At 48.1% G+C, this 26,592-nt stretch overlaps 1 long non-coding RNA gene across 1 annotated transcript; it reads right to left on the minus strand.

The window, feature by feature from the left end:
• Positions 1-26,007, minus strand: LOC105886085 (uncharacterized). Its single transcript, XR_012912832.1, has 5 exons — positions 25,528-26,007; positions 14,515-17,894; positions 7,964-8,098; positions 7,208-7,434; positions 1-86 (listed from the first exon to the last, which is right to left on the minus strand). It is a non-coding gene; the product is annotated as an uncharacterized LOC105886085 (long non-coding RNA).
• Positions 26,008-26,592: the final 585 nt, after the last annotated feature.

The following is a 26,592-nucleotide window of genomic DNA, read 5'->3' on the forward strand; positions in this document are numbered from 1 at the left end:
TCCTTGCACCGATGTGTGGCACAGTGCACAGCATTGCCCACCCAGGAAGCTCACCTGCACCCTGGTGTCCAGAATTGCATCTTGTTCTATGGGCAAGATTGATTGAGCTAAATATTGCTCACATGGTTGACTTCAGTTTCCAGCAATGCATGCACACATGCTTCCTCTCCTCACCCAGATCTGGCCTCTGGTCACATGGCCCATCTTTCTGGCATGGCCAGCCTGGCTGTGAACCATTCATTAGCATAAACACATGGTGTGGTCCAAAGAGAACATCTCATTAATGAGAGTCATCTCATTAGCATAAACTATCGGGTGTGGTTAAAAAAAAAAAAAGCCCACCATGAATTACAAAGATATGCCTATTACTCAAGAAATTTCAAGGGTTTAAAAGTTACCTCTCGGGTGAGGGGTCAAAGACCAGACCTGTCTTTGGATAAAGTGAATTCTTCATTACACCGTGACAGACATAGATTTATGATGTCAGTCTATTCTTGCATTCCTGGAATAATGTAACTTTTTCTTTTTCAAACATGGCTAGATCCATTTTGCAATTTTAAGAAGGATTTTACAGCTCTACGTTTATGAATGCGATTGGCTTATCGTTTTCCTTTCTCTTACTGACTTTGCCTGATTTTTTAATTTATAATTATACTGAGCTTGCAGAATGAGTTGGAGAGCGTGCTCTTTCCTTGTGTGTCCTGGAAGAAATTTAGTCAGATTGGAATTTCATCAGTCTCTTGAAAGTTTTGAGGAGCTCACCTATAAAATTATCCTAGCCTGTGTTTTGTTGTGGCCAGACCTGTAACACCATTTCAATTTCTTTAATAATTTAGGACTAGTCAAATTTTCTAGTTGTTCTTGAGTCAGCATTCATAAATTATACTTTTCTGGAAATCTGACTGTCATCTAATTTTCAAATATATCAGCATAAAACTGTTTATTATATTCTCTTATCTTTTTAATCCCTGCTGCAATTGTAAATACCTTCTGCTGGGTTTGTAGTTAAATACTTGTACCTTTTCTTTCTTCTTGATCAGTAGTATCAGAGGTAGGTCTAGTTTATTGGTCTTTTCAAAGGGGAAGCATTTGGCTTTGTCGATTCTTTCTACTGTATGGTGTTATTCTCCCCACCCTTCCATGTCTGCCTTTCTTATCAGCATCTCCTTTCTCTCTCTTTGGATTTTTGTTTTTCCCCTCATAACTTTTTTAGTCGAAGTCAGCTTATTAATCTTCAGGCTTTATTCTTTGCAAATATATGTATTTAAAACTATCCATTTCCCTCCAAGAGCAGCTTTCACTATAACACGCTAGTTCTTTATGATATGTTAAAAATTATTGTTCCAAGTATTTCTAAATGTTCATTATTTGAGCAACCAGTGACTTAGAATTCTGTTTTTAAATTCCAATGCATGAAAAACGTCTCAATTTATCTTTTCGCTGTGGACCTCTACTTGATCACATTTTGTTGACAGAGCGTGATGGGTGTGATACTGATGTTTTTGAAATTTGTTGAGATGCGCTTTATGACCTCGCGTCTGATTCATTTTTGTAGATGTTCCATGTGTGCTCAAGAAAAGTGGGTGCTCTCTTCCAGGGTTCTACATGCATCCATTATGCCAAGGTTGTTAGTCTAATTGTTCAAATATATTTATTGACTATTTTTGCTGCCTGATCTACCAGTTACTGAGAGGAAAATGTTGGTGGGTTTGTCAATTTCTATTAATTCTGGATTTATATGGTGTGAGGCATTGTTATTAGGTGGATATGCATTTAGAATCCTTATGTCTTCCTGGTGAACTGAAAATGGTTATCATTATATAGTAACCTTTTCTGTCTCGGCGTCTTCTTGTGTGTGTGTGTGTGTGTGACATTGATGTAGTTATTATGCCTGTTCTCTTTTGGTCAATATTCTTTTGTGGTCCTTTCCCATCCTCTTACTCTCAACTTTTCCAGGTCTTTTAGCTTTAGCTGTCTCCCAAATAGGATTTCTCTCAGCATGATAATGTTTGCCTTTTAACTTACGGGTTTAACCCGTTTGTATTTGAGTGGACGGTGAATAATGTGATATGTAAGTTTCCACCATCCTAATGAAGGGCCCTGACGTGTGAGTAGCAAGACCACGTGTCTTCACCAGTAAGCAAAGCGTGACCTGGCAGCCCGGGCATGTTGATGGTCTCTGCCCCTTCCTCAGTAGGTCTCTATTAACAGTCTCACATCTCAAGAGAATGTTAATCTCTGGTTAGGTATAGGGCTAAAACCAAATCTTTGGGAAATTAATGAATCCACATAATTTCTCAAAGATTTTCCAAGAGGCAGCGAGGTGGGGAGAAAGCGTGGGCTTTCGTGACAATCTCTGCCCTGCCACTTACTAGTTGTATGATTTGGTGTAAATTCCTTAATCTCTCTACCTCTGTTTCTTTATCTTGATATTGAGAATGATCATGCCTGCCTCCTGCAGATTTTTATCATATAAATGCAAGTCCCTGGCAAACAGCAGGTGCTCAATGAATGCTCATGCCTGATCTTCTGCTCCTTTTTTTTTCCAGGGCCATGGCCTCCACAATGTCAAAAACATTTTGTAGGCTGGGAGCGGTGGCTCACGCCTGTAATCCTAGCTCTCTGGGAGGCCAAGGCGGGCGGATTGCTCAAGGTCAGGAGTTCGAAACCAGCCTGAGCAAGAGCGAGACCCCGTCTCTACTATAAATAGAAAGAAATTAATTGGCCAACTAATATATATAGAAAAAATTAGCCGGGCATGGCAGCGCATGCCTGTAGTCCCAGCTACTCGGGAGGCTGAGGCAGGAGGATCGCTTGAGCCCAGGAGTTTGAGGTTGCTGTGAGCTAGGCTGACGCCACGGCACTCACTCTAGTCTGGGCAACAAAGCGAGACTCTGTCTCAAAAAAAAAAAAAAAAAACATTTTGTAAGTATGACAGATCAGATGTGGCATCGTGTTTATTACTTGCATTCTAGCCTTCGTGTCTTGCCTTAGGTGATTCATTGCAACCAAAAGAAAGATTTGCCTCACTCTGGCTGACAAAAACCAGGATTCTAATTCTTTTCATCAGCCTGTCCTGTGTTGGTTTGATGTCAGTCTATATCGGCATTGATTTCAGGTGACAACGGGCTCGGGAGCTTTCTGAAGCTTTTTGTTTACATGGTAGGTAGGTGTGACTTATGTAATAAGATGTCATTCTCCGGAATTCGCAGAGATCAAAACACAAAACACAGATGCGAACTAGTGATTAGTGCCAGGAAGAATAAGAAGTTCCCAGTGCGTGAGAGTAGAAAAGTCCGGGAAAGCCGAAGCATTCAATGTCTGCCTGTTGTATAGATGAGGAACTTCGAAGGCTCCTCTTTTCCGGGATTTTTTTGACTGACCAGATGCTGACAAGACGGGGTCTTGCTCTTTGTCCTTCCTTTTCATCATCGTCGAATATTTGCAGCGTCTGTAGGTGGAGCGGTAAGTGGTTTTGCTGTGACTGGTCATTTGGCCAGAAGGTATCTGAGCGTCACTCTGTGCTCAGCACTGTGCTGTGTTCACACTCTCAGCAGTTTGGGACCCAGTGTGGAGTCTCCAAAGGAAAGATGGGATAGAGGAGGTGTGAGAAATCACATGCAACCTGGAAAACCAGGCCAGGAATTTGAGTTTCTTTTATATGCATTTTATGGCTTGCCTAAATCAGAAACATGGGATAAATCGGAAAGGTTTATGAGAGAGGCTGAGGTGCCCAGAACCTCATACCAGCGACAAATGCCGCCATCTGGCTGTGCAATCTTAGAAAAAATGCTTCACTTCTCTGTGCCTCAACTTCCTCCACCATGAATAGGGGGTATATGGTACCTTCCTCATACAGTAGCTGTGAGGATTAAGTGAGTTGGGACATAGAAAGCGTTTTCCACAGCCTAGAGCTCCCCAGCCAGCACTCGGGGTGACAGAGCTATTGGGTCCCGGGCACCTGGCTACGAGCACCTACCTCATGTCTTTACCCCGGCGCACTGCCTACCTTAAGACACTGCATTTTCCACGAGGGCCATGATACGACAAAACTTGGAGGACGCTGTGTGGCCGGAGTCTCTGGGCCTGAGGCTGTGGCCGTCCTGGCAGGTGGACGCATTGGTACAGCGAGACGAGGCCACCGTTAAGAGTTTGAATTTGGTCTGTTGACCTCAGAGGCTTTTGAGCTTTGATTTGACCTGTCGGCAGTGCAAGTATTTGACACTCGTGGGCACGGCTAAGACCAAAAGCAACTGAAGTGATTTGTGCTTCTTCTAGTACCAGGAGTTGAGATACAACTTGAATTAAAAGATTGAAAAACTTAGTTTGCACAAACATTCATACTAGGGGGGTAAAGTCTCACTCCCTTTGTCCATCTCTCAGGTAAATTAAAAGCTGCCAGGCTTTGCGAAGTGTGACATTGTGGAGCGGCTGACTCCGTGCAACCAGCGACGCCAGGGACGTGGACCAGACGTGCTCAGGTAGGTAAGTGGGCGGGGAGAGTACCGTACGCTGTGGAAGACAGGTGCACACCCGCTCCTCACACTAATTTCTCCACCTTTAAGTACGTTTGACAATTTCCATAACTAAAAATCTTTAAAAATTTGCTAGCATAATTAAAAGACTCTTACATAGGATAAAGAGTGATGTAGAATTATGATTAACTCTGTTATTTATAGTCTTAAGAAATTTTCTAAATAACCCCGAGGGCCTGCGTGCTCTGGTAACTTGTGTCTTGCAGGCTGACTGCTCTCCTTCCTGTCATTTTGAGACTGGAGTTCCTTGAAAGCAGTAAGTCATAGGTTAAGGTTCATTGGTACCAAATTAATAGTAATACTAATAACAGCAGCAGCAGTGAATAGTTGCACACTTGTACTTACAGTAAGATGGGTACACTGTAAAGCACTTGGTAAATATTACCCTGTAGAAATATCACCATAATCCAATGATGTAGGTATTTTGTTGCCCCATTTTACGTATGGGGACACTGAGGCACAAAGCGTAACTTGTCCAAGGCCGCACAGAGAGTAAGCGGCAGAACCAGGATTCAGACCAAGGCCCTCTGGCCCGATAGTCAATGTTCCTTGACTATATCAAGTTGCTTCACCAAAGTTAAGCTTTGCCCTCATATTTGGCCAAAACTTGCTGTTTGGCTTTGGCTTTGGGAAGGGAACCAAGTGCCTGCCTCAACCCCACGTCCGGCTTCTTCGAAATTGTGTGTGTGTGATTGCAAAGGCTGTCACCATAACTGACCAGCTTAATGTCTGGATTATAAACAAGAATATAATTAGGACATTGTGTTAATAAAGGTATATTTCCTTTCAAAGTACAGGTAAGTGTCATAGATGCTCCTTGGAGAAAATATATTCTATGTGCTCTTAAAGTTCTATCAGTCAGCTGGACAACAAATGCATAATTATTATTGCAAAAAAATGCTGCAATAACTGGTGATGGCAAGAGATGTTAATTTTTCATGTAAAAGTAATTATTAAGAACATTCAAAAGGTAAATAAATAGAGAGTATGAAGAGTGAGAGTGTATTTGCTAGATGACTTTAAGAACATCGTGCCAACAATTTTCATAAAAATGTAAATACTTGTATGAGGCAGAATAAGCGAGATTAGATTATGTCATAATTCTAATTGCTGTGGAATTGCTTAGTGACTCGCATTTATAACACTAAACAAAGCCTTTAAGAATTACATCGAATTTATGGTTAAACTGTGTTGGCTTTGGGAGCACATACGCTAATCTATAGTTAAATCGATTTAGGTTATCAGTCTTCCAAGTAAAAGCCCTGTGTGGGAAGTCTTCGTGTCTTGCAGGATACATTAAAAGCAGAACATCAAATTTTCACAAAGAGAAAAAGTCTCCAAACTCATGTGTGATATACTCATGACAAATTATCTTCTATGCAGACATCATAAGAATATAAAGTGTGAGGAAATGAAGAAAGCATTAGAGAAGAGTGAGAAATATTAAAACTATCTTGAGGCCGTTCACTGTGAGTGGCTCACGCCTGTAATCCTAGCACTCTGGGGGGCCCAGGCGGGCGCATTGCTCGAGGTCAGGAGTTTGAAACCAGCCTGAGCAAGACTGAGATCCCATCTCTACTAAAAATAGAAAGAAATGAATTGGCCAACTAAAAATATATAGAAAAAATTAGCCGGGCATGGTGGCGCATGCCTGTAGTCCCAGCTACTTGGGAGGCTGAGGCAGGAGGATCGCTTGAGCCCAGGAGTCTGAGGTTGCTGTGAGCTAGGCTGATGCCACGGCACTCTAGCTCAGGCAACAGAGTGAGACACTGTCTCAAAAAACAAAAACAAAAACTATTTTGCTCTTCTGTCATCAATTGAAAGCAAACATCCATTTAATGTTGTAGCTGTGCCCATAGGATTGACACAGGAGTTGGCAGCCCTAAGAAACTGGTGTTTTCTACACTATGATGTTAAACCTTTAAAATATGACAAAACTTTAAAAGTTCTGATGCTTAAATATTTAAAATACAATTTCATGTGGTTTGTTACATCCCAGAAGTGTTTATTGTATGAGAAATATTTATCCTAAGTCAAATATTGGCTCTAATAGTTGGACATTTAACATCTGGCCAACGGGAAGATTTGGAGCCTTTGCAAATTGATGAACCCAAAGATATGCAGGGAGTCCAGATTATTTCTCAGGCACTAAGCCGGGCACAGGGAACAAATGGCAAGTGGACGTCACCCCTTGTCAGAGCCAGAGGGGACTCCCGCCCCAGGTGTTGGCATCCCATGGGCCTTGGGCTCAGGCATACCAAAATATCGAAGACCTAAAACATTATATTGGCTACTTAATAAAGAAAAAAAAAAAAAACTACCCAAAAAGTCAAACAACTTCACTCTCCAGGCAAGACGGCGGGGGCCAAGGCTGGAGTTACCCTGGGCATCTTTTTCAACGGGACCTCGCCACCTTGGATGTCACCAATTTGACTCCACTTTTATACAGAGTTATCAGCGGACAAGCCCTCATTAATGTAGAACCAACTGGTTACAGTCATGGAAAATCCACAGTTGTAAAAGCTATTTCTGGAGTTCACACGGTCAGGTTCAAAACGAGCTGAAAGGAAACATCGCAATCAGGCTTGGATAGGCTAAGGCCAGCGTTCATGCACGTGATGACTCAAGTTGTCCTTGGCCAGGGCATTACAGATCCTGTGGAAGGAGCGCACCTGCTACATTTCCTAGGACATTCCAGGCACCACAGGGAACTGCAGACTAGTCGGACGTGTTCCCTTTGTTGACTGTCTTGGCCGTGACACTTTGCGGCCACTGTGCTGAACAGTGCAGCATTGGGGGATGTGGCCCTGCTGTTGGCAGCCGGGAGGAACCTTGTCCTCACCCTTGGACTTCTGAACACCTGGCTGCCACAGACAGGAAGCTGAGATGTACTTTGAGTCTACAAAATAAAAGCGATTTGGTAAAAGAAAGTCGGGCTAAAGGACAGCATGAATAGATCCTCGCATCTGTACGAGGTAGGATAGCAGAAGGACCTCCTCCTATTTCAATTTCTGCTCAGCTGAAATATTGAAGTTGTCTGTGAGCATATAGAAAAAAAAAATTCTAGTGCCTCCAAGATACTACTTTGGAACCCCAATTTATAGTGATTAGGTCCTTTGGTGTCAACAAACCTGCCGTGAGCTGGGTGACTTTAAGAGGGGTCTAGCCGCTGGTAGTATTTTCAAAGGAGAGTATTAAAGGTGGGCCAGGACCTGGAAGTCAGATCAGGCATTGTTCCAAAGACCGTGAAGGAAAACTCATGGGTGAACTGATCTTTTCCAAAATTATGTATCACTTCTTGCAGAGCACAGTGGGCTTCAGTATGTGCCCCAGGGGGTCTTACTGGAGTTGCAACAAAAACAGACACAACACCGAGCTGAGCTGATAGAATGGGGGGGGACAGGTGCTTGGTAGGGTTGGAGCTTTACCTGAAAGCTTCACAGACTGGAAATTTCCTATTTCCTACGTAGATGACAACCAGGTGTAAATGCAGAAGGAGACTTTAAGGCACAAAAGGAAGAAATCTAAGAATGAAGTGCTCATGTTGAATGTAGGATCTCTACCTACAAGAGAAAGAGTTAGTACAATCAAGGCTGGGCTGGGTACGGTGGCTCACGCCCGTAATCCCAGCACTTTGGGAGGCCGGTTGGGAGGATTGCTTGAGGCTAGGAATTCAAAACTACCCTGGGCAACATGGGGAGACTCCATCCTTACAAAAAAATTTTTAAAAAGTTAGCCAGGTATATAGGCGCGTGCCTGTAGTCCCAGCTACTCTGGAGGCTGAGGCAGGAGAATCACTTGAGCTCAGGAGTTCGAGGCTGCTATGAGCTGTGATCGTGCCACTGCATTCCAGCCTGGGCAACAGAATAAGAAGACCCTATCTCTCTTTATATATATATATATATATATATATATATATATATATATATATATATACACACAATTTTTAAATTTTATTTTAGCATATTATGGGGGTACAAGTGTTAAGGTTACACATATTGCCCATGCCCCCTCTCTTCTTGAGTAAGAGCTTCAAGCATGTCCATCCCCCAAACGTTGCACATCTTACTCGTTGTGTTTGTATATACCCATCCCCTCCTCCACACTCCCACCCTCCCGACACCCGATAAATGTTACTCCTATATGTCCACTTAGGTGTTGATCCGTTAATACCAACTTGCTAGTGAGTGCATGTGGTGCTTGTTTCTCCATTCTTGAGATACTTCACTTAGTAGAATGGGTTCCAGCTCTATCCAGGAATATACAAGAGGTGCTACATCACCATTGTTTCTTAAAGCTGAGTAGTACCCCATGGTATACATATATACCACATTTTATTAATCCAGTCATGAATTGATGGGCACTTGGGTTGTTTCCACAGCTTTGGAATTGTGAATTGCCCTGTCTCTTAAAAGAAAAAAAAATACAGTCAAGACTGATTTGAGTAAAGCAGCTCTCACTAATCCTGTGTGCACAGAAGAAGAAAATATTGCTTTTAGCCAAAGAGTTGAGAAACACTGGCGTGTAATTGGTTGGTGTCAGGAGAAGAGGAGTGACCAACAAGCCAACAGCAGAGAATGACTGAAGAATCCCAGTTAAACAATACATTGGGATGAAGTCAGAATTTCCCTTGACAACTTAGGGGTATATTTTCAAAGCAATCTTGGGGAACAAATCCCACAGCTCATTACATTAATAGCAGCTGCCAGGTATTCTCATTTTCTGTGACAAAAATTTAAACTCTACACTTCAATAGTAAGGCCTACAGTAAATGTAAAAATTGGTGTATTGATGGGTTTAATCTCCATTTTAGCAGACATCGATCATTGCTAAGCATTTTCAAATTAGTAAACACATTAGTAAATGCATCAGTGCAGGTTTGAAGTGAAACTGCCTGCTTCCCCCTGCCTTTGCACCTGAACCACTGCACCTGTTTGAAATAAAGTTTTCCTTCTTATTAGGAAAAAAAAAACCTGAAAAATAAAATTCATGTTTAAATATTTAAGACATATATGTAACATGATGTCAACATTGTTAGTTTATAACTCCTAATTCATAAGCATCTCATCACATTGGAAAGCTCTCTGCAGGTGGCAAACTTTCCTCTTGCACAAATTCCCAAGTTTGCATGAAGATTGGTGAGAAAGCCAAAGCCAATCGTCAATGAGTTGTTTGTAGCCTGATAATTTTGAAAGCAAAATTATAAAAAGAAGTTTCATGTATTTTCGTGGGAAAAAAAATACAGTGCATGTGGAGCTTGGGTGCATTTTTATGTTTGCTGTGATGTGAGGTGGGGCCCACACCTGCGGGAGTCCTTGGACCCAAGGGTTTTAAAAACAGCCCCGGAACAGATAAGAGGTTTGTTTTATTTCCCTGATTATATAACTGCACAATCTTTGCATGCTGCAAAAGATACTAGAAGGCACACAAATGGAAATTTAAGGTAATCCCACACTTAAAGAGACAACCACTATTAACATCTTCATTAAAAATACTTTCCGGCTGGGCGCAGTGGCTCACGCCTGTAATCCTAGCTCTCTGGGAGGCTGAGGGGGGCAGATCGCTCAAGCTCAGGAGTTCGAAACCAGCCTGAGCAAGAGTGAGACCCCATCTCTACTAAAAATAGAAAGAAATTAATTGGCCAACTAAAAACATATAGAAAAAATTAGCCGGGCATGGTGGTTCATGCCTGCAGTCCCAGCTACTCGGGAGGCTGAGGCAGGAGGATCACTTAAGCCCAGGAGACTGAGGTTGCTGTGAGCTAGGCTGATACCACGGCACTCTAGCCAGGGTGACAGAGTGAGACTCTGTCTCAAAAAAAAAAAAAAAAACCACAAAACTTTCGAAGGCTTTTTCTATGTCTCAATATACAGATGTAGATTTTTTTAACAGCTTTATTGACAATTCCAAACAACTCGTCCATTTAAAGTATGCAATTCAATGGCTTTTAGTGTGTTCATAGAGTTATGCAACCATCACCACACTCAGTTTTAGAACATTTTTATCCCTCCAAAAAGAAATCTCTTCCCCATTAGCAGACACTTCCTATTATATTTCCTCTCCTCCCCCTCCTCGCTCTAGGCAACTGCTAATCTACTTTCTGTTTCTATGGATTTGCCTGTTTTGGACATTAAATGTAAGTGGAATTGGACAATATGTGCTCTTTTGTTTCTGGCTTCCCTCACTAAGCACAATGTTTTCGAAATTTGTCCATGTCATAGCACGTATGAGTACTTCATTTCTTCTTGTGGCTAAATAATGTTCCATCGTGTGGCTATATTGATTTATTTACCCACTCATCTGTTGGTGGCCATTTGTGCTGTTTCCCCTTTGGGGCTGTGGCAAATAATGCTTCTGTGACATTCATGTACAAGTTTTTATGTGCACTTATGTTTTCAGTTCTCTTGGGTTCATACCTAGGAATGGGATTGCTGGGTCTTATGGTGACGCTATGATTAAGCTTTCAAGAACTGCCAGACTGTTTTCCAAAGCCATGGCACCATTTTACATTCCCACCAGCAAGATATGAGAATTTCAATTTTTCCACGTCCTCACCAACCCTTATTCTTTTTCCTCATAGCGATCCTAGTGGGTACTAGGTGGTGGTACATAGATTTTTTTAAGAAGGAAGAGAAGGAGAAAAGATGAGATCTTTCAATATGTGTTGTTTTGTTCATTTTTTTTTCACATGACATTTTATAGTAGATACCACTCCATGTCAATAAATATACCTTTTGTGCCATAATTTTAAATACCTGCATGATCTATTGAAAAGAAATCCAGCAGGGCGGGGTGATGCATGCCTGTAGTCCCAGCTACTCGGGAGGCTGAGGCAAGAGGATCCCTTGATCCCAGGAGTTCTGGCTATAGTCTTCTCTGCTGATCAGGTGTCCACGCTAAGTTCACTATCAATATTGCAACCTCCCGGGAGCAGGGGACCCCAGGTTGCCTAAGGAGGGGTGAACTAGCCCAGGATGGAAACAGACCAGGTCAAAACTCCCTTGCTGATCAGTAGTGGATCCCTGTGAAGAGCCCCTACACTCCAGGCTGGACAACATAGTGAGACCCTGTTTCTTAAAAAATAAATAAAGGAAGTTCAGTGATTTATGTGATTGATCCCTACTCAAGAACACTGTACTTGCTTTTGGTTTTTGCTATTTTATACAGCACAGCAGTGGCCAACCTTATACTTCCATGTGTATCTTTGGGCATTCGTCTCTTTATTTCTGCTGTCTGTTAAAATGCTGAACTTGTGAAGATTATGATAGATATTACCAAATATGTTTCCAGAAAGATTTCCGTGAGTGTATTTCTCCCCCGATAGCTTTGTCCATAATGGTTCTTATATTAAAATTTTCTAAATTTAATAAACTAAAAAACATCTTTTAATTCAAATGTCTTCAATCATTAATGTGATGAAACATCATTTTGTAGCTTATCAGCCATTGACAAGAATTGCTTAGTCACTATCTTTGTCTACTTTTCTTTTAAAGAACTCATCTTTTCTTATTGATTTGTAAGACCTATTTATATAGTTTAACCTATGATTTATATGTTTGTAGAAAATGTTTTTCTTCAGTCTTTTAACTCTGATATGGTATTTTGGCATTCAAAAGCATAAATACTTATGTATTCAAGTGTCAGGATTTTTTAAATGGTTTCTTGATCTGGTATAGAAAGTTGTTCTCATCTCTACATTATGATAATATTTACCTATGTTTTCATCAAATACTTTAATATATTTGTTAAATATTAACTCTTTAATCCATTTAAAATTTATTTTTATATAAGATGGGAGGTAGGGATTAGCTATTTTCTTTTTCTTTTTTCCAAATTATGAGTCAGTCATCCCTTAACTATTTGTTAAATAATCTTTCTAAGATGATTCATCATGGTATCTTTTGTCCTATACTTGGTTCCCATGTGTATTGGATCTGTTTCTGAACTTACTATTCTCTGTTACTGTTATTTTAGTTAGTGTAGCTTAGTAATTAATTTTATAACTTTGGCAAATTCCCCCTCAACACTACTTTTCTCCCCCAAATTTTAGCTCCTCTTCATACATTTCTTCCTAACACAATTTTGCAATAGCTTAATTTCTTTCTTTTTTTTAAATTTTTTTTTGAGACAGAGTCTCAGTCACCCCTGCTAGAGTGCAGTGGCATCATCATAGCTCACAGCAACCTCAAACTCCTAGGTTCAGGCAATCCTCCTGCCTCAGCCTCCCAAGTAGCTGGACTACAGGCATGTGCCACCACACCACACCTGTTTTTTGTTGCTCAGGCTGGTCTGGAACTCCTGGCCTCAAGTTATCCTCCCACCTCGGCCTCCCAAAGTGCTAAGATTACAGGTGTGAGCTGCCAGGCTTAGCTTACTTTAGTCCATTTCTAAAACAAAACAAAACAAAACAAAATTCTAATGGTATTGAATTGTGTTACATTTATAGATTACTTTGGGGAAGAATCCATAGCTATTATTAGTCCAGTTTCCTGCAGAAAATAGGCAGTTCATTCCAACTGGATAATTTCAGCTGAATTTATTTTCAAAATTCTGGGGCAGCGTGGGATGGAGGGTGGCTGCAGCCCATCCACCCCGGAAGGGACCGGGCATGCTGAGAGAGAGAATAGCTGTGTGGAGAGGACACCTGGCAGGAGCCGGCCTGGGTCACTCCTCTCCTGGCCTGTCCCCTGCTGGGCCACCTGCTGGTCAAACCCAACCTGAAACCAGAGGGCACCAGCTCTCAGGGCAGGTGGGCAAGGAGGGAGAGTGGACTAAGGGGAGATGCAAGGCGGCCAGCAGGGCAGGGTGTTAGGTCATTTGAACACGATGGACGTAAAATTGAAGCGAGAAAGTTTTTTTTTTTTTTTTAAAAAAAGGGCTTACACATTGTAAGAGAGATGTATTCCCAGGGACCCCTTCCCCCCCACCAATTTTATTAAATCCTCAATCAGCTTTGGGCTGGGGGCCCTTCCTGGGTGCTCTGAGAACCCTTTTTTCTCCCTAATCATGCCTGTCTTCTCTACTTAGGGGTGCCAGATTTAGCAAATGAAAATACAGGACAGCCAGATAAATGTGAATTTCAGATAAACTATGCCTAGTTTTCTTAGTGTAACTGTGTCCCGGGCAATAATATTTTTTTCTGGCCACGCTAGCTCTTCTACGCTGGGCTTGAGAGAGCAAGTACCATGTCCCTATTCCTAGTCCAGCATGCAGCACTATTGGGCCCTCGACTGAACAGAATCACTAACTGAGTTTGAGAGCGCCTAGGCTGGCTCACTACCATTTATTTAGACCCAATCAAAAGCTGGAGAACCAGATATGTGGCTCACGCCTGTGGTCCCAGCACTCGGGAGGCTGAGGTGGGAGGATCACTTGTACTTGCAGGAGTCTGAGTCCAGCCTGGGTAACATAGTGAGAACTCATCTCAAAAAAAGTTTTAAAAATAAAGAGATAAGTGAAAGAAAAGTCATTTTGGGGGCTGGGCAAGGTGATTCATGCCTGTAATCCGAGCACTCTGGAAGGGCAAGGTGGGAGGATTGCTTGAGCCCAGGAGTTTTAGGTTGCAGACCAGCCTGAGCAAGAGTGAGACTCTGTCTCTACTAAAAATAGAAAACTTAGCTGGGCATGGTGGCACACACCTGTAGTCCCAGCTACTCAGGAGGCTGAGGCAGGAGGATCGCCTGAGCCCAGGAGTTGGAGGTTGCTGTGAGCTATGATGATGCCATAGTACTCTAGCCTAGGCAACTAAGTAAGATCCTGTCTCAAAAAAAAAAAAAAAAAAAAAAAGAAGAAGAAGAAGAAGAAGAAGAAAAAGAAAAGTCATTTTTTAAAAAAGCTAGAGAGGGAGGAGCATTTTAAATGTAGTTCAACGTTGCATTTTAATTTTTCTTTGGCAGGCCAGACAAACCATGGGAGAAGGAGAGGAGGTGCAAAGATGGGAGCAATTACTCCCAGAAACCTGAAACAGTCCGGGACCCACCTGTTTCCAGTCAGCCACAGGGACCCTGTCTGCCATCTGCCATGTCCCCACCTGACTCCCTGCTGGGGCCCTTCTCCTCCAGTGACCTGCACCTTGCACAGCCTCCGTTCCAGGGGTCTCCGGAACTGGGTGGGGGTTAGAGCAGCCCAGAATGGTCCCAGTTCCATTTGCTGGGTGCTTCAGCAGAAAGTCAGCAGGACGAGGGAGGGAAATAGATGGATTTAATTCCAGAGGTGGCCTTGCACCTGTGCCCATATAGACCACACCGGGGATGTTTGGGCTTCCACGGGAGCCCACGTGGGAGAAGTCTGGATCCGAAAATTTTTGAGATTTTTTTTTCCTCTTACGTGATTATCGAGTCCTGTGAAGGGTGAAACACGAGGCTCCTTAAGTCAGGTGTTTGCAGTACAGTGTCCGGTGAGCCTAAAATCACAGTTCGAACAGCCCTCGATGGCCAAGACACTTTTCTCTCGACTGGATCCGTGAATAGCCTACAGATGCCCTGGTTTCAGACGAGACCAGAGAAGAATCCGTGAATCAGCAAGAAAGATGCGTCACACCTGGACAAACAGCTCGGAGCGGATGGCCCGTGGAAGGGTCAGCACGCTGTGCTCACATGGAAGGGACAAAGCGTCCTGCGGGGGGTCACGATGAACCGTTCACCGGCTCCCCTGAGCTCTGGACAAGGGGAAACTGGTCAAAATCGCAACAGGAAGTTTACATTGCAGTTAAGAAAAAGTCTGCTCGCAGCAAGTGGTCCTTGCTCGTGTTACTGCAGTTCTGGGAGGATATGAATGTTTTAGAGCCACCCCCGGCGGGCGGCATGGGGACGCCAGCGTGCGTGCACGTCTTGTGTGGGCTCGCACGGGGCTTTGAAGTGCAAGACTTCAAATGGATCGACGGGATGGATCAAAACCTCTACGAAACCTGTGCAGGAGCCCGCGCGTCTCAGAAGAAAACTTAAACAATGACAGGTATCTGAGTGTTTGCCTAAGCAAACGTGGCCTCCGTGTCCTGCCCATGTTTGGTGTCGCGGCTCCAAGAGGCTCCTCTGGCATTTGTTGGGCATTACATCATCCTCTCCCAGGCGAGCTCAAGGATGAAGTCTCAAGAGAGGGAATTAAGTAGATGGGACCTGGGGGGGTTGCGAGGCGTTCGGCTACAGTGACCTTGCTCCAGAAGATGACATAGGGAGGCTTAGTCACCCAGCCCTTCCTTGTTTGGACAGTGACTCGGCCGTGAGAGTTGTTTTCGAAGCAACTGGAAATAGAATCAATTGCTGTTTGCTCTGATATAAAAAAAAAAATGCGTGTCTTGGGCTGGGAAATACAGAACAAACACCACGGCACAGCAAACCACTGGCGAGTGTGTTTTAAACCCGGCTCGGTCTGGGAACAGCTACAGAAATAAATGCACATTACGAAAGCAGTGTGGTATGTTGTTTTAGAATCCTTTCTTTGAGAAGCGTTCAAAATGCAGAGCTGCCCAGACCTGGCCTTCCCTTCCTCTGCGCCTGTTTCTAAAGAGCCCCTTGGGTGATCACAGTGGCCCCTGCCTCTGCCCTTGGGGCATGCCCGGGAAGACCCCTAAATAGCCCTAGAGACCCCATCTTGTCCTTTGATGCCACCTAATGTCGGTGTAAGGTGAGCATGGGAATTCAGGTGTAACGGAATGACTCAGAAGTAAGGAAAGGCCATTAACTGATCGGGCGTCAGTTAAACTCCGGGCGCTGCACATCCAACCTGGTGCCAGGCAGCAAGGAGGACACAAGAGGGACCAACATAGGGTTAGTGGCCACTGCCAGGGCCTTCTGATAAAGCTAGGAAGACCAACGCTTGTGAACAAAATCAGAGACAAGAGAGCAGTGAATCGGAGCATGTTCCTGAGTCCCAGGATAGCGGCACGTATGGGAAAATTGGGCCGTGACAGTTGGTGAACAGAAGGAGAGTGGACAGGGTTGCGTTGCCCCAGCAGAAATCCCGGGACTAGAAGAGGAGAGGAAAGGGGGAAGTCACAGGAACAAAGGAAAAGCCATGGCAACCAATGGGACCCGCAGAGAAAGGAAGGACAGGGAAGAGTCGTGAGACCTCTCAAGTTTCTAGGGGTTTCTGGGAGCCTGGAGGAAGGGTGAGGGTCCTGGGCAAAACAGGGTTGGCTGGGAAGGAAGAGGAATGGCACGTTTGGGTCACTGCACCACAGTTAGTGGTAGGGGGTCAAGGGTGTGCCTGCTGCCAAGTAATTCCAGATTCAGGGTTGGCGTGGAGGCCCAGCTGGAAGTGAGGGGCCAGGAGTCAGCACCCCGATAGTGGATGAGTGCACCCCAGTGCGGCTCGAGAAGGACCCAGATGTTCCTCCTCCCCTCCCCTCCCCCTTCTCCTTCTCTGTCTCCTGTTTCTTTCTTTCAAATTAATGTCCCCTTATTTTTTAAAAATTCTTTTGTCTTCTCTTTCTCCCTCCCTCCCACAGTCCATCACTCCAACATATTTGATGGGTTTTTACAAGATCTTGCAATTTGTGTGCTGCTGTTCAAGTGCAGATATTTTCGGTAACTTTTTCTTTTGCTATACTTTCAAATTTACTGAGAGGTTGCAAGAAAAGTAAAAGGAAGGCCCATCTACCCTGTACCCAGATTCACTTGTTGTTTACACTTGGCCCCATGTGCTGTATCCTTGTCTCTCTCTAACTCACACGCTCACCTGTGCATACACACACACACACACACACACGCACACACGCACACACACGCACACACACAAATACATGTTAGTAGTTTTTTTCCTGCATCCTTTGAGAGTAAGTGGGAGGCATCTAGCCCTAAATACTTGAGTGTGCGGTCCCTAAGAGCTAAGATACTCTGGTACACAGCCACAGCACAATGATCAAAATCATGAGACTTGCCATAAACAGAATGCCCTTACCCAGCCCACAGTCCACATACGAATTTGGTCAGCTGTCCCAATATTGTCCCTTGTAGCTTTTCTCCTGGGCCTGGGCCCCAACCCAGGATGGCAGAGGGTTTAGTCACACACTCCTCGCCCGAAGCCCTTCCGCCCACACCTTGCGCCACCAGCCTTTGCACCTCCGTGGTGTGAGTGTGACCGCTCACCCCAGGTGACCCGAGCCTTTCTCCCAGCACTTTGTTCTGCAACGTCAAGGCAGGCGCCGGGCCCCTCCTCGCCCACAGCCTGGGCCGTTGTCCCCTCTCCACTAAAAGTGATCTCCGGGGACGGGGTGTGCGTCCTCATTGCCGCTGCGGGGGTGGGAGTCCGGGCTCTGCAGGTGGACGCTGGGGACCCTCCCGAGCTGTGTGACCTCAGGCACCTTAGGTCATTTGTTCGGCTGTGAAGCAGGGATGGTGACTGCGCCTTTGCTGGAGTTGCCTGGATAGAAAATGGATCTGTTACGAGAGTCAAATGGGTCCGTGTATGCAAAGCACTCAGGACCGCGCAGGGCACACGGCGAATGCTCAGCAAATCCCTCCTCCTCCCACCCTTCCTCCTCCTCCTCCTTCATCTTTATCATCACCATCACCCAGCAAAGCGCCTAGCACACAGTAGGTGTTTAACAACAATATTTGTTGCATGACTGAGTTCAGGCCGCGGAGTGTCTGGCAACGTCTCGGGCGGTGGGAGAAGAGCGAAGAACCCGGCGGGGCGCTGAGAGCTGGACCGACCATCCCGTCAGGCCCCGCCACTCTGCACGTCAGCAGCAAGGGGGGGACAGCCAGGAGATAGGGGACTTGTGGACACCAACGAGGCAAGAAGGAATTTTCAACCCAAGGAGGTGGTGGCGCTTTAACTCGATTTCACGTGCGTAAAGATGATGGCGTACGGGCCATGCAACAGGCTTACTGCTCTGTGTGCGTGTGTGTGCGTGTGTGCGTGCGTGTGTGTGCACGTGCCTGCACATGCCACGTCCCTGGGGGAGAGGGGAGACCTGGTTTGGCCCACGGGCTATCTGGGACAGGTTCATCTGCACCACCATGAACTGAGCAATCACTCTGCATACGGCCCCATGTCACTCTCTTTGCATTTCTGTCCCTACCATAGGATGTCCCCTGTGCGGAAGAGGAACCTGAGGCTGGGAAAGATCAAGTCCGCACAGGTGGCATGTGGTAGAACTGAGATGAAGCCAAGGGCCTGGGCAGGTGGGGGGCCCTGACGCTGGCAGCAGGAGAGACTCGGAGAAGCAGCCGCTTGTTAAGATGGACGGAGCAGGACTCAGGGCTACGCCCGGGCTCAGCCTCCCTGTCCTATGCATGTGGGACCAAGGTATTGTGGGGGGCCGAGTAAGAGACCTCCCGTGGTAGGAGCCGGGGGATTTTGCTGGGAAGAAAGTGAGAGGTGAATAAAAAGACTGACCAGCCTGAGTAGCTTGAGCCTGTGATGGTGGGAAGTTGCCGGTGACTTGGGGGCAGGGACGGAGAAGGCGGCTGGGGAGGGGAGCAGGAGGAGCTTGGTGGACGTGCAGCTGGGACGGGGTCTGGGTGGAGAGAGGGGCCCGGGGACGGCCTCCCACACAGTGAGTCAGTGTCCCTTGTTGGTTCAGGAGGACGTTCGTGCGCTCGGTAAACAGGAGCGGTTACGACCCAGGGCAGGAGTTCAAGGTCAGATCCTCTCTCTGGACCTGTCTGCGTGCAGGGAGGAGCGAGAAGGGCAGCGGTGAGGGTCCAGGGAGGAGGTGGCCAGGCGGGCAGGAGGGTGAACCAGATCCTGCTGTGCCCTAGAGGCCTCGGGAGGCCGGCCCGGGCAGGGGGGCCCAGAGTCACACAGCGGGGCCCAGGGGACAGGCCAGGCCGCCCTGGCCCTGGTGCAGGATGTGGGGGACTCCAGTCGCTTCGGTTGTCCGACGCCAAGCGATGAAGGATGTGGCCTGGGCACTAGCTAACATCTAAGCACAGAAACAAAATGTGTCTGAGTCGAAACCCATGTTTTCTTTCCGAGCCGTAAAGAGCCCTGGCGATGTGCCCTGCGGGTCGGGTTCCAGGCCAACCTGTCGCCGCATGTGGTTACAGAGGAGCGGGGTGGGGGTGAGGGGCCCGGCTGGACCCCGGGGTGGCTGACTTCATGGGGTCCCCTTGATGCTGTGGAACCGACCTGCCTAGAAGCTGTGCTCATGTAATCCCATTGTCACTGGGCCCCAAGATGGAATAAGGACAGGGACCTCTGGCATCCTGACCGTCTCCACTAACTTGAAGGAAACGCGGTCCTTAGGGCAGGACTAAGGAGGAGCCTTGACCAGGGTCTGGGACGCTCGTTTTCTCGTGTGCCGTGGTCCTGCCCTGGCCAGGCGCCCGCAAGGCGCAGAGCTGTCCCTTTCCCTGCCCCTCCCCCCTCCTTCCTCCCCGGGGCTGATTTTGCAAGATCTGAGCTTCTTATGCACACCCCAGGGCCAGGGGGTAAAAAGCTTTTTATTTTAGGCTGCTGGAGGAGATGAACTGGATTGTCCCATGGTGAGGGAGGGACTCGCCCCTGGTGACAGGGGCAGGTATGTCCTGGGGAGGGCGCACTGGGAGTAGACTGGGGGCGCTGCGGGCAAGGGCAGGGGCTGCAGACACCCGCAGGGCCTCCATCGTGGAAGGGGCATCTAGGCTGTCTGGGAACAAGTCCCTGGAGAGCTCAGCCGGGCTCTCAGACCCACAGGGCCCAGGACCACACCAGAGCTCAGAGAAGCCAGGAAATTGGGGGCCCCTTCCTCTGCCCCAGATTCTTGGACGAGCAGTTGGGGGGACAAAGGCGCCCTGATAGGACCTGATACTGCTGCCCGCCTAGCCCTGCAGGAGTTCGAAGCCAGGATACCCTTGATTTAGAAACACAATGCGACAGTCCTCCATCCCCGGAGTGCCAGGGGACACACTTCGCTCCCGCCCGGCCCTCAGCAGCGGACACAGCCGCCCTGAGTTTTAGTTGACTTATACTTGAAACGCCGGGAGAGCTGTTAAGCTATGGGGTCTATCTGAAAAAAAGACGTGTGCATTCCTTGTGTATCACAGAGCACGCGCCGGCTTCAAACAACACGCCAGAGAGGCAGGAAAGGGACTCGGGCCGTGGCTTTGCACCTGACGCCGGAGCGGCTCCGTAAACAGGAGGTGGGCGCGCTCGCCCGTGCACGGAGAGTACAGGCCGGGCGGCACGTAGGGAGGGAGGTGAGGTCATACCTCCGCAGCCCTTGTGACTGTCACCTTTGCACAAACGGAGTGACTTTTCCCCTGGTCTCGTAGCAGCCAGCTGTGGTCTGAAAAGAATGCAGAGAGCAGCGGTTCTGTGCATTTCTAAAGGAAGCAGAGAAGAAGAAGAAGAAGAAGAAGAAGAAGAACACGTGCATTTTTTCAAGTCTGGCGGAGGGGGCTTTGACTTTAGTCTGCACCCCGCTCCGGGCTGGGCGGTCGGGACGGCCGCTGCAGGGGAGGCTGTAATTCCTCAACCCGATTCTGTCACTATTATTTACATTCTGCGTCTTCTCTTTCAAGACTATTTTTCTGACATTTGCCTTCTGGCAGGGCTGGGACCAGTGAGTGGGAGGCGGATTCTGGCGGAACACGAGGAAGAATGCTCTTAGTCAGAGCAGTCCAAAAATGGAAAGACCTGACTCAGACCACAGCGTGTCCCCAGCCTGGATAAGGTCCTTGCGAGGTCCCCCGGGGGGGGGGGGCAGCTCTGCCCGGGGCTGTGAGAGATGTGGGGGGGGGTGGGGGGGGATTAAGGATCAGGATCCATTTTCGAGCACCTACTGTGCGCCAGGTGCTGCTTTAGGTACTTCAATGTGAACTAACTCATTTCATCTTCCAACAACCCTATGAGATGGGAGCTATTATTACCTCCGTTTTACAGATGAGGAAACTGAGGCACGGAGAAGTTTAGGAACCTGCCCGAATCGACGGGGCTGGTCACGTGACTCGAAGCCTGACCACCTTGCCTGTGCCTCTGAGTCCTGCAAAGCAGATCTGCTCAGCAGGTGTCGGGGGTGACGTGACCCGGCCAGTGACCAGCTGTTCTGCACTAAAAGGAGCTTAAAAGCCATTGACTCAGCACAAAGCGCTGGGTTAGTAGAGGTCAGGAGGACTGCTGGGTTCCGGAGGCCAGGCAGCATCGGTCAACCAGCAACGGAGGCTGAGCTCGAACTCTCAGAACAGCAGCCTGGGGACACCTGGCGCATTTCCCCTGCCAAGGGCACAGGGCGGTGAGCGGGTAGAATGGGGGCACCCAGCACCCAGTTATCCCTGCCCCACCCCCCATGCCCCGGGGCGACCAGCTGGCCGTTTGCCTTTGCCTGGCTCCTTCAAGAGAGAACTTGGGCTCATCCTCCAGCTTAGGAATCCGTCCCGGACTTTTCCCTGAGGCCAAGCCCTTGCCTTGGTCATCCGCCCAGACCAGGACTTCTCCGATAGCCTTAGCGGGGAGGGGCAAGCACTCGAGCCCGGCATCTAGGCTTGAAGCCTGAGTCCACCACCTTCTGGAGAAGTTGCTCACACTCCCCCTCTGCACGTTCCTTGGTTGTGGATGGGGAAAAGATGACACTGTCATAAGACTGTGCTGACGGTGACAACATGGGAAACTGAGGCAGGTGTGTACAGACCCTACCGACTGGGGTTGAATTTCCACTGTTGCCCACCTTTGCCACAGCCTGAGGGTCCCATCCTGAACTCGGCCCATGCTGACCCCCGGCCAGCTAGTGCCTTCTACAAAAAGACACAGTTCAGCAAAGTGTCCTGAGATGCTCTGGAGTCCCAGCCTTCCCTACCGTGGAAACAGGGAGCAGGGGCTGTCAGCGGGTCACAGGGCTGTAGCTCGGTGGCACTAAGCCACCCAGGGTCCCAACCAGGGTCTGAGTCAGTAAACTCGGCTACCACTGGGCTCCAGGCCCTGCTCTGCCTGTAAAATGAGAAACAACTAAAATATCCCTAAAACTCCTTCTAGCTATAAAACGTTCTGATTCATGATCAAGGGAACGAAGAAAATGTGTACGCAATAAAATAAGAACTTTCTGTAGCAGGCTGAGAAGGAGGACAGAAGGACTTGGCCTCTCAAGTCAGCCCCACGCTGTAGAAAGTTCTGGCTCTGGCATGAAGACACACTGGTCTGATTTCCTTAAGCTCTTATTTCACAAAGGCCCCCAAATGTGACAGTTACTAGTGCCCTGATGATAGAGTCCAATCAGGTGAATTGGCCCGCAGGCTGTAACTTCATACACCTGGCTTCCCCAGGGCCTGGCAATCTGAGGCATTTACCTGACGATCAGCTAAGACTAAAGCACCTCTCAGACATGCCTGTGGCTGTGTTTTCCTTGCAATCGTTCCATAAAATGGGATAAAATAATGTTTTATGATCCCGCACTTGGGAAAGCTGATGTACAGGAAGGTTTAGTCACGTCCCCAGAGTGTGTCAATACAGGGAAGGTGGGAGAAGCTTTGATCCTGGAACTGGCTGGATCATCCCCAACTAAGCAAACCCTGAGGCCTTGACTCATCACATCTTTGAAGGGAAGAAAGTTGCTTCTTTCTCTCCACCAAATGTTTGCCCCCCAATTCCTGCACCTGCTGTAAAATCAGAGGTTTCTGGGGGCTGGAGAGAGCCGGAGTGGCAGCCTCTGTCTTCTGTCTCCCTTTCCTGATTCCTTGGACCTGCAGCCAAACCTACATTCAGAGTAAAGGAGGAAACACGCTCGCTGCTAATTTCCCCATCTCAGGAAATAGTTTGGACCAGAAGCAGGGATCGTGCGTGTGCCTTCAGCCACCAGGAGCACCTGCTGCGATGATGCAACCTTCAAAGCCGGTTGTTGATCCTGTCACCGCTCTATCTTCCTTATTTTCTTTCCCACAGCCGCCTGGCCCCCTTCCCGGGCCAGCCCGACAACGGGAAATAATAGAATTTCTGAAATCCCAGCCCCAAAGACAATTTTGGTCCCTGGGACCCCCAGTGAGAGTTGGGAACATCTGGCTCTGGTGTGAAACAAGACGAAGGCGTCTCTGTGACACCATCATAAGGAAGGATAATTCATCAAGTCGGAAGGACACCGGATGGAAATGGCATCTCCAATTCATCAAGAGCCTTTTCCAAAGATGCAAATCAAACATCCTCAGTGGAGGAAATATTTGTCATGATACTGAAACCTCACAAGTAAGCATCGCAGGTCCTGTGTGTTCACTAACCTCATGTCCCCAAACTTAAAACTATTGGCATATTTAATGAGGTAATAATACTGTTTCCTAGAATCCATGTCTAAAGTTTTAGGGGAAAGTAAAGCTAAGTTTAGGAAATTCCTATACAGTCTCCTTCTTATGGATGGAAAACTGTCATAGATTTGGGATGAGAAAAAGTCTTGGACATCATACACGGGTCGAATGCCCCGGATGCCGTGGGTTGGCTTGGGAAGGGCCGCGGAGCTCATTTTCAGCTCAGAAAAGGATTTGCTTGGATGCCTTTGGTTGCAGCGGCATCTGGAGAACTCCTTGCTAGAGATTTTAACAACGACCAGGACACAGAGGAGGGTTTCTTTTCTGCAATGATCTGGAAGGAGAGACATTTGCTGCCGAACTGTAATTTTCCTTGGTCTCTTGGAGAGCAATGGCAATATGAGGTCCAGGGTGCATGAACCCGGTGACACTCCGTCAGTAGCCCATGGTGGGCCCCGGATCAATGTGATGTTAGTTAATAATGTACCACAGGATGCTAAATTAATGGTTATGTTTTCAATTCATTCCCCCATGATAACAATTTTAAAAGAGAGCAAAACTTATGGCCCATTGTCGCAGAGAGGATTTTAGTAGGATTTAGTAGTTTTATATATTCATGGATATGCATATGATTCATACATGGTCTTCCTCATTCCGCCCGCCCAACGGCAGAAGGAATAGCTAGTAACCTCTTCTCTCATTGTCCGCCAAGCCCAGGATCTGAGCTGCTGTGAAATTTCTCCTACGATAACTCTGGATCCTAGAGCGGCCCTTGCAAACACAGATCCAGTTCCAGCGACTCCCGCCGCTGTTCATACTAAACACGTCTGTTGTCAAATGAACACACTTTGCCTGAGCCCGCCTTAGGAAACCAGAGGACCTCGTGTTTTCTACAGCACTGAACTTCTGAAATCCCAACTACAGTAATCCTGGAATTCTGTTATTTCAGGTTGTCGGGCTGGCCTGTTCCTTTCCACCCCACTCCGGGCGCTCGGGAAGACGGCCAGGCAGCTGTGGGAAAGAAAATAAGGAAGATAACGTGGGGAGCAAAAAACAGGCCTCATCGTGTACTTGGAAGCATAAGATATTTTTAGAGCTAGAAAACATCTTGACAATCACGTCGCCTGCTGTCTTTCTGCAGGTGAGCAAGTCAAGACTTGGAGCAGGTGACAGGTGGCCTTGGGCCGTGGTGGCCACACCACAGGGCCACAAAGACCCTAGCGAGTCCTGTGGCTCACTCCACCTCGCCACATGGCCTCTGGGTGGCGGGAGCTCGTCCCGGGCTCAGTAACACACACGACTCTCAAGTCCAGGGTCCCGGCGCTTCGGCCCGGCCAGCGTGTCTGGCGGAGTGGGATGCCACGCGCTGGAAGAAGCAGGGCCAGAGGCAGCGCCAGCCCTGGCAGGCCCCAGTGCGGCTCCTTGCTCCTTCCCTCCACTGTCTCTCTCCCGACCTGTCTCGGAGTTTCTACGTGCTATTTAGCGGTGTGCTCCCGGGACACAGGGCTCTTGCAGACCACCCCACGTGCCCGGTGTGGGGCGCTCGTGCCCGACTCTGAGCCCCTGACTCTCCTGAGTTCCGCCTCGACCCCGATCCTGTCCTGTCGGCACAAGCTCCGTTGTCCCCGGGACTTCACCTACAAACCACAGAGTCAGAGAGACGGGTGTTCAGACGTCCGAGAGGGTGATCGTAGAGCATTAAAGGGCGGGGGTCTGTGTGCCTGCACCAGCCATCCGCCCAGGCCAGAGGTGACCAGCCGCTCGAAGGTCTGCGATGGCCCCAGAGGTGACAGAGCCTCAACGACAGGGGAGGTCGCAGCTTGACAGTCGGTCTCACTTACCCCACAGCCTTTGGCTACGACTTCTGCTGGGAAGGGCCTCTGTGGGCCCAACCACGCAAGCCCCGGGTGGCAGAGGAATCTGGAGGCAGACTCCGTCTCGGCCGGTGTCGGGAAGAACTCTCAGGTTAGACGGTGCATAACACAAATTTCTTAAAGCTGATTTCACCCTAAGAATGGGCGCGCTGCCGAGGGACGTGGAGAAGGGCCCCTCCCCTTGCCCTCTGAATCTTTCGTTTGGCAAGTGCCAAGTTTTGCTACGTTAGACGGCCTTTCCTGGAGACTGGACTCCTTGGGTGTTGAACGCTCAGTTTCGGTGGAGCCGATAGATTTAACCCTTAGAGCACCGTGGGGCAAAACTCACTACGGCCAGGAAGCCACAAGACGGTGAACCCCACCTCTGAAAGCACCGCCTGGTGGTGACCTTGCCCCCAGGGAGGGAGCCTTGGCGCCTTGTCACTTGTCAAGAATCATGATGCACAAGGCCCCATTCTAGGCACGTCATGAAAATATGCAGTTGTTTTGTCCAGATCGCAGCCCTGCGAGACAGGTGCTGTTATCATTCCTGGCCTTCAGAGGCAGGGAGTGAAGCCCGGGGAGAAGGCACGACACGCCCCGACTCTCACTCCAGGAAGCGGGCGCTGGAGCCAGCCGGGGCACTGAGCCTCGGGCCCTCCACGCCCGGCCTCCAGGCACACCCGGGGGCTTCGCTCCCAGCACACGGACAAAGGGCACTGAGCCGTGGGGCAGAGGCAGTTCCAGTGAAGGCGAGTTTGGGGGCTGCCGAGACGGACTCTCAGCGGGACTCGGAGCTACAGCGCTCCTGCGGGGTCCCCCACGCAAACCCTTTTTCCTTTGGTGAGAATCTCAGGGATCCACTCCCTTTCCTTGGAAGGTGTGAGGTTCTTATGAGCAGCCTTGGGAAACAGGGGTTTTGTTTCTTCCAGGTGAGTCAACACGTGTTTGGAAACAAAGCCCGAGGGCGCGCACAGCTCCACGGCTGCAGCCCAAACAGCATCCCCCCACCCCCCTAACCCCCCCATCCCCGGCCCAGGGCAGGCGGGGGTG

The sequence above is a fragment of the Microcebus murinus genome, chromosome 2 (genome assembly GCF_040939455.1).
Source record: "Microcebus murinus isolate Inina chromosome 2, M.murinus_Inina_mat1.0, whole genome shotgun sequence".
Taxonomy (NCBI): domain Eukaryota; kingdom Metazoa; phylum Chordata; class Mammalia; order Primates; family Cheirogaleidae; genus Microcebus; species Microcebus murinus.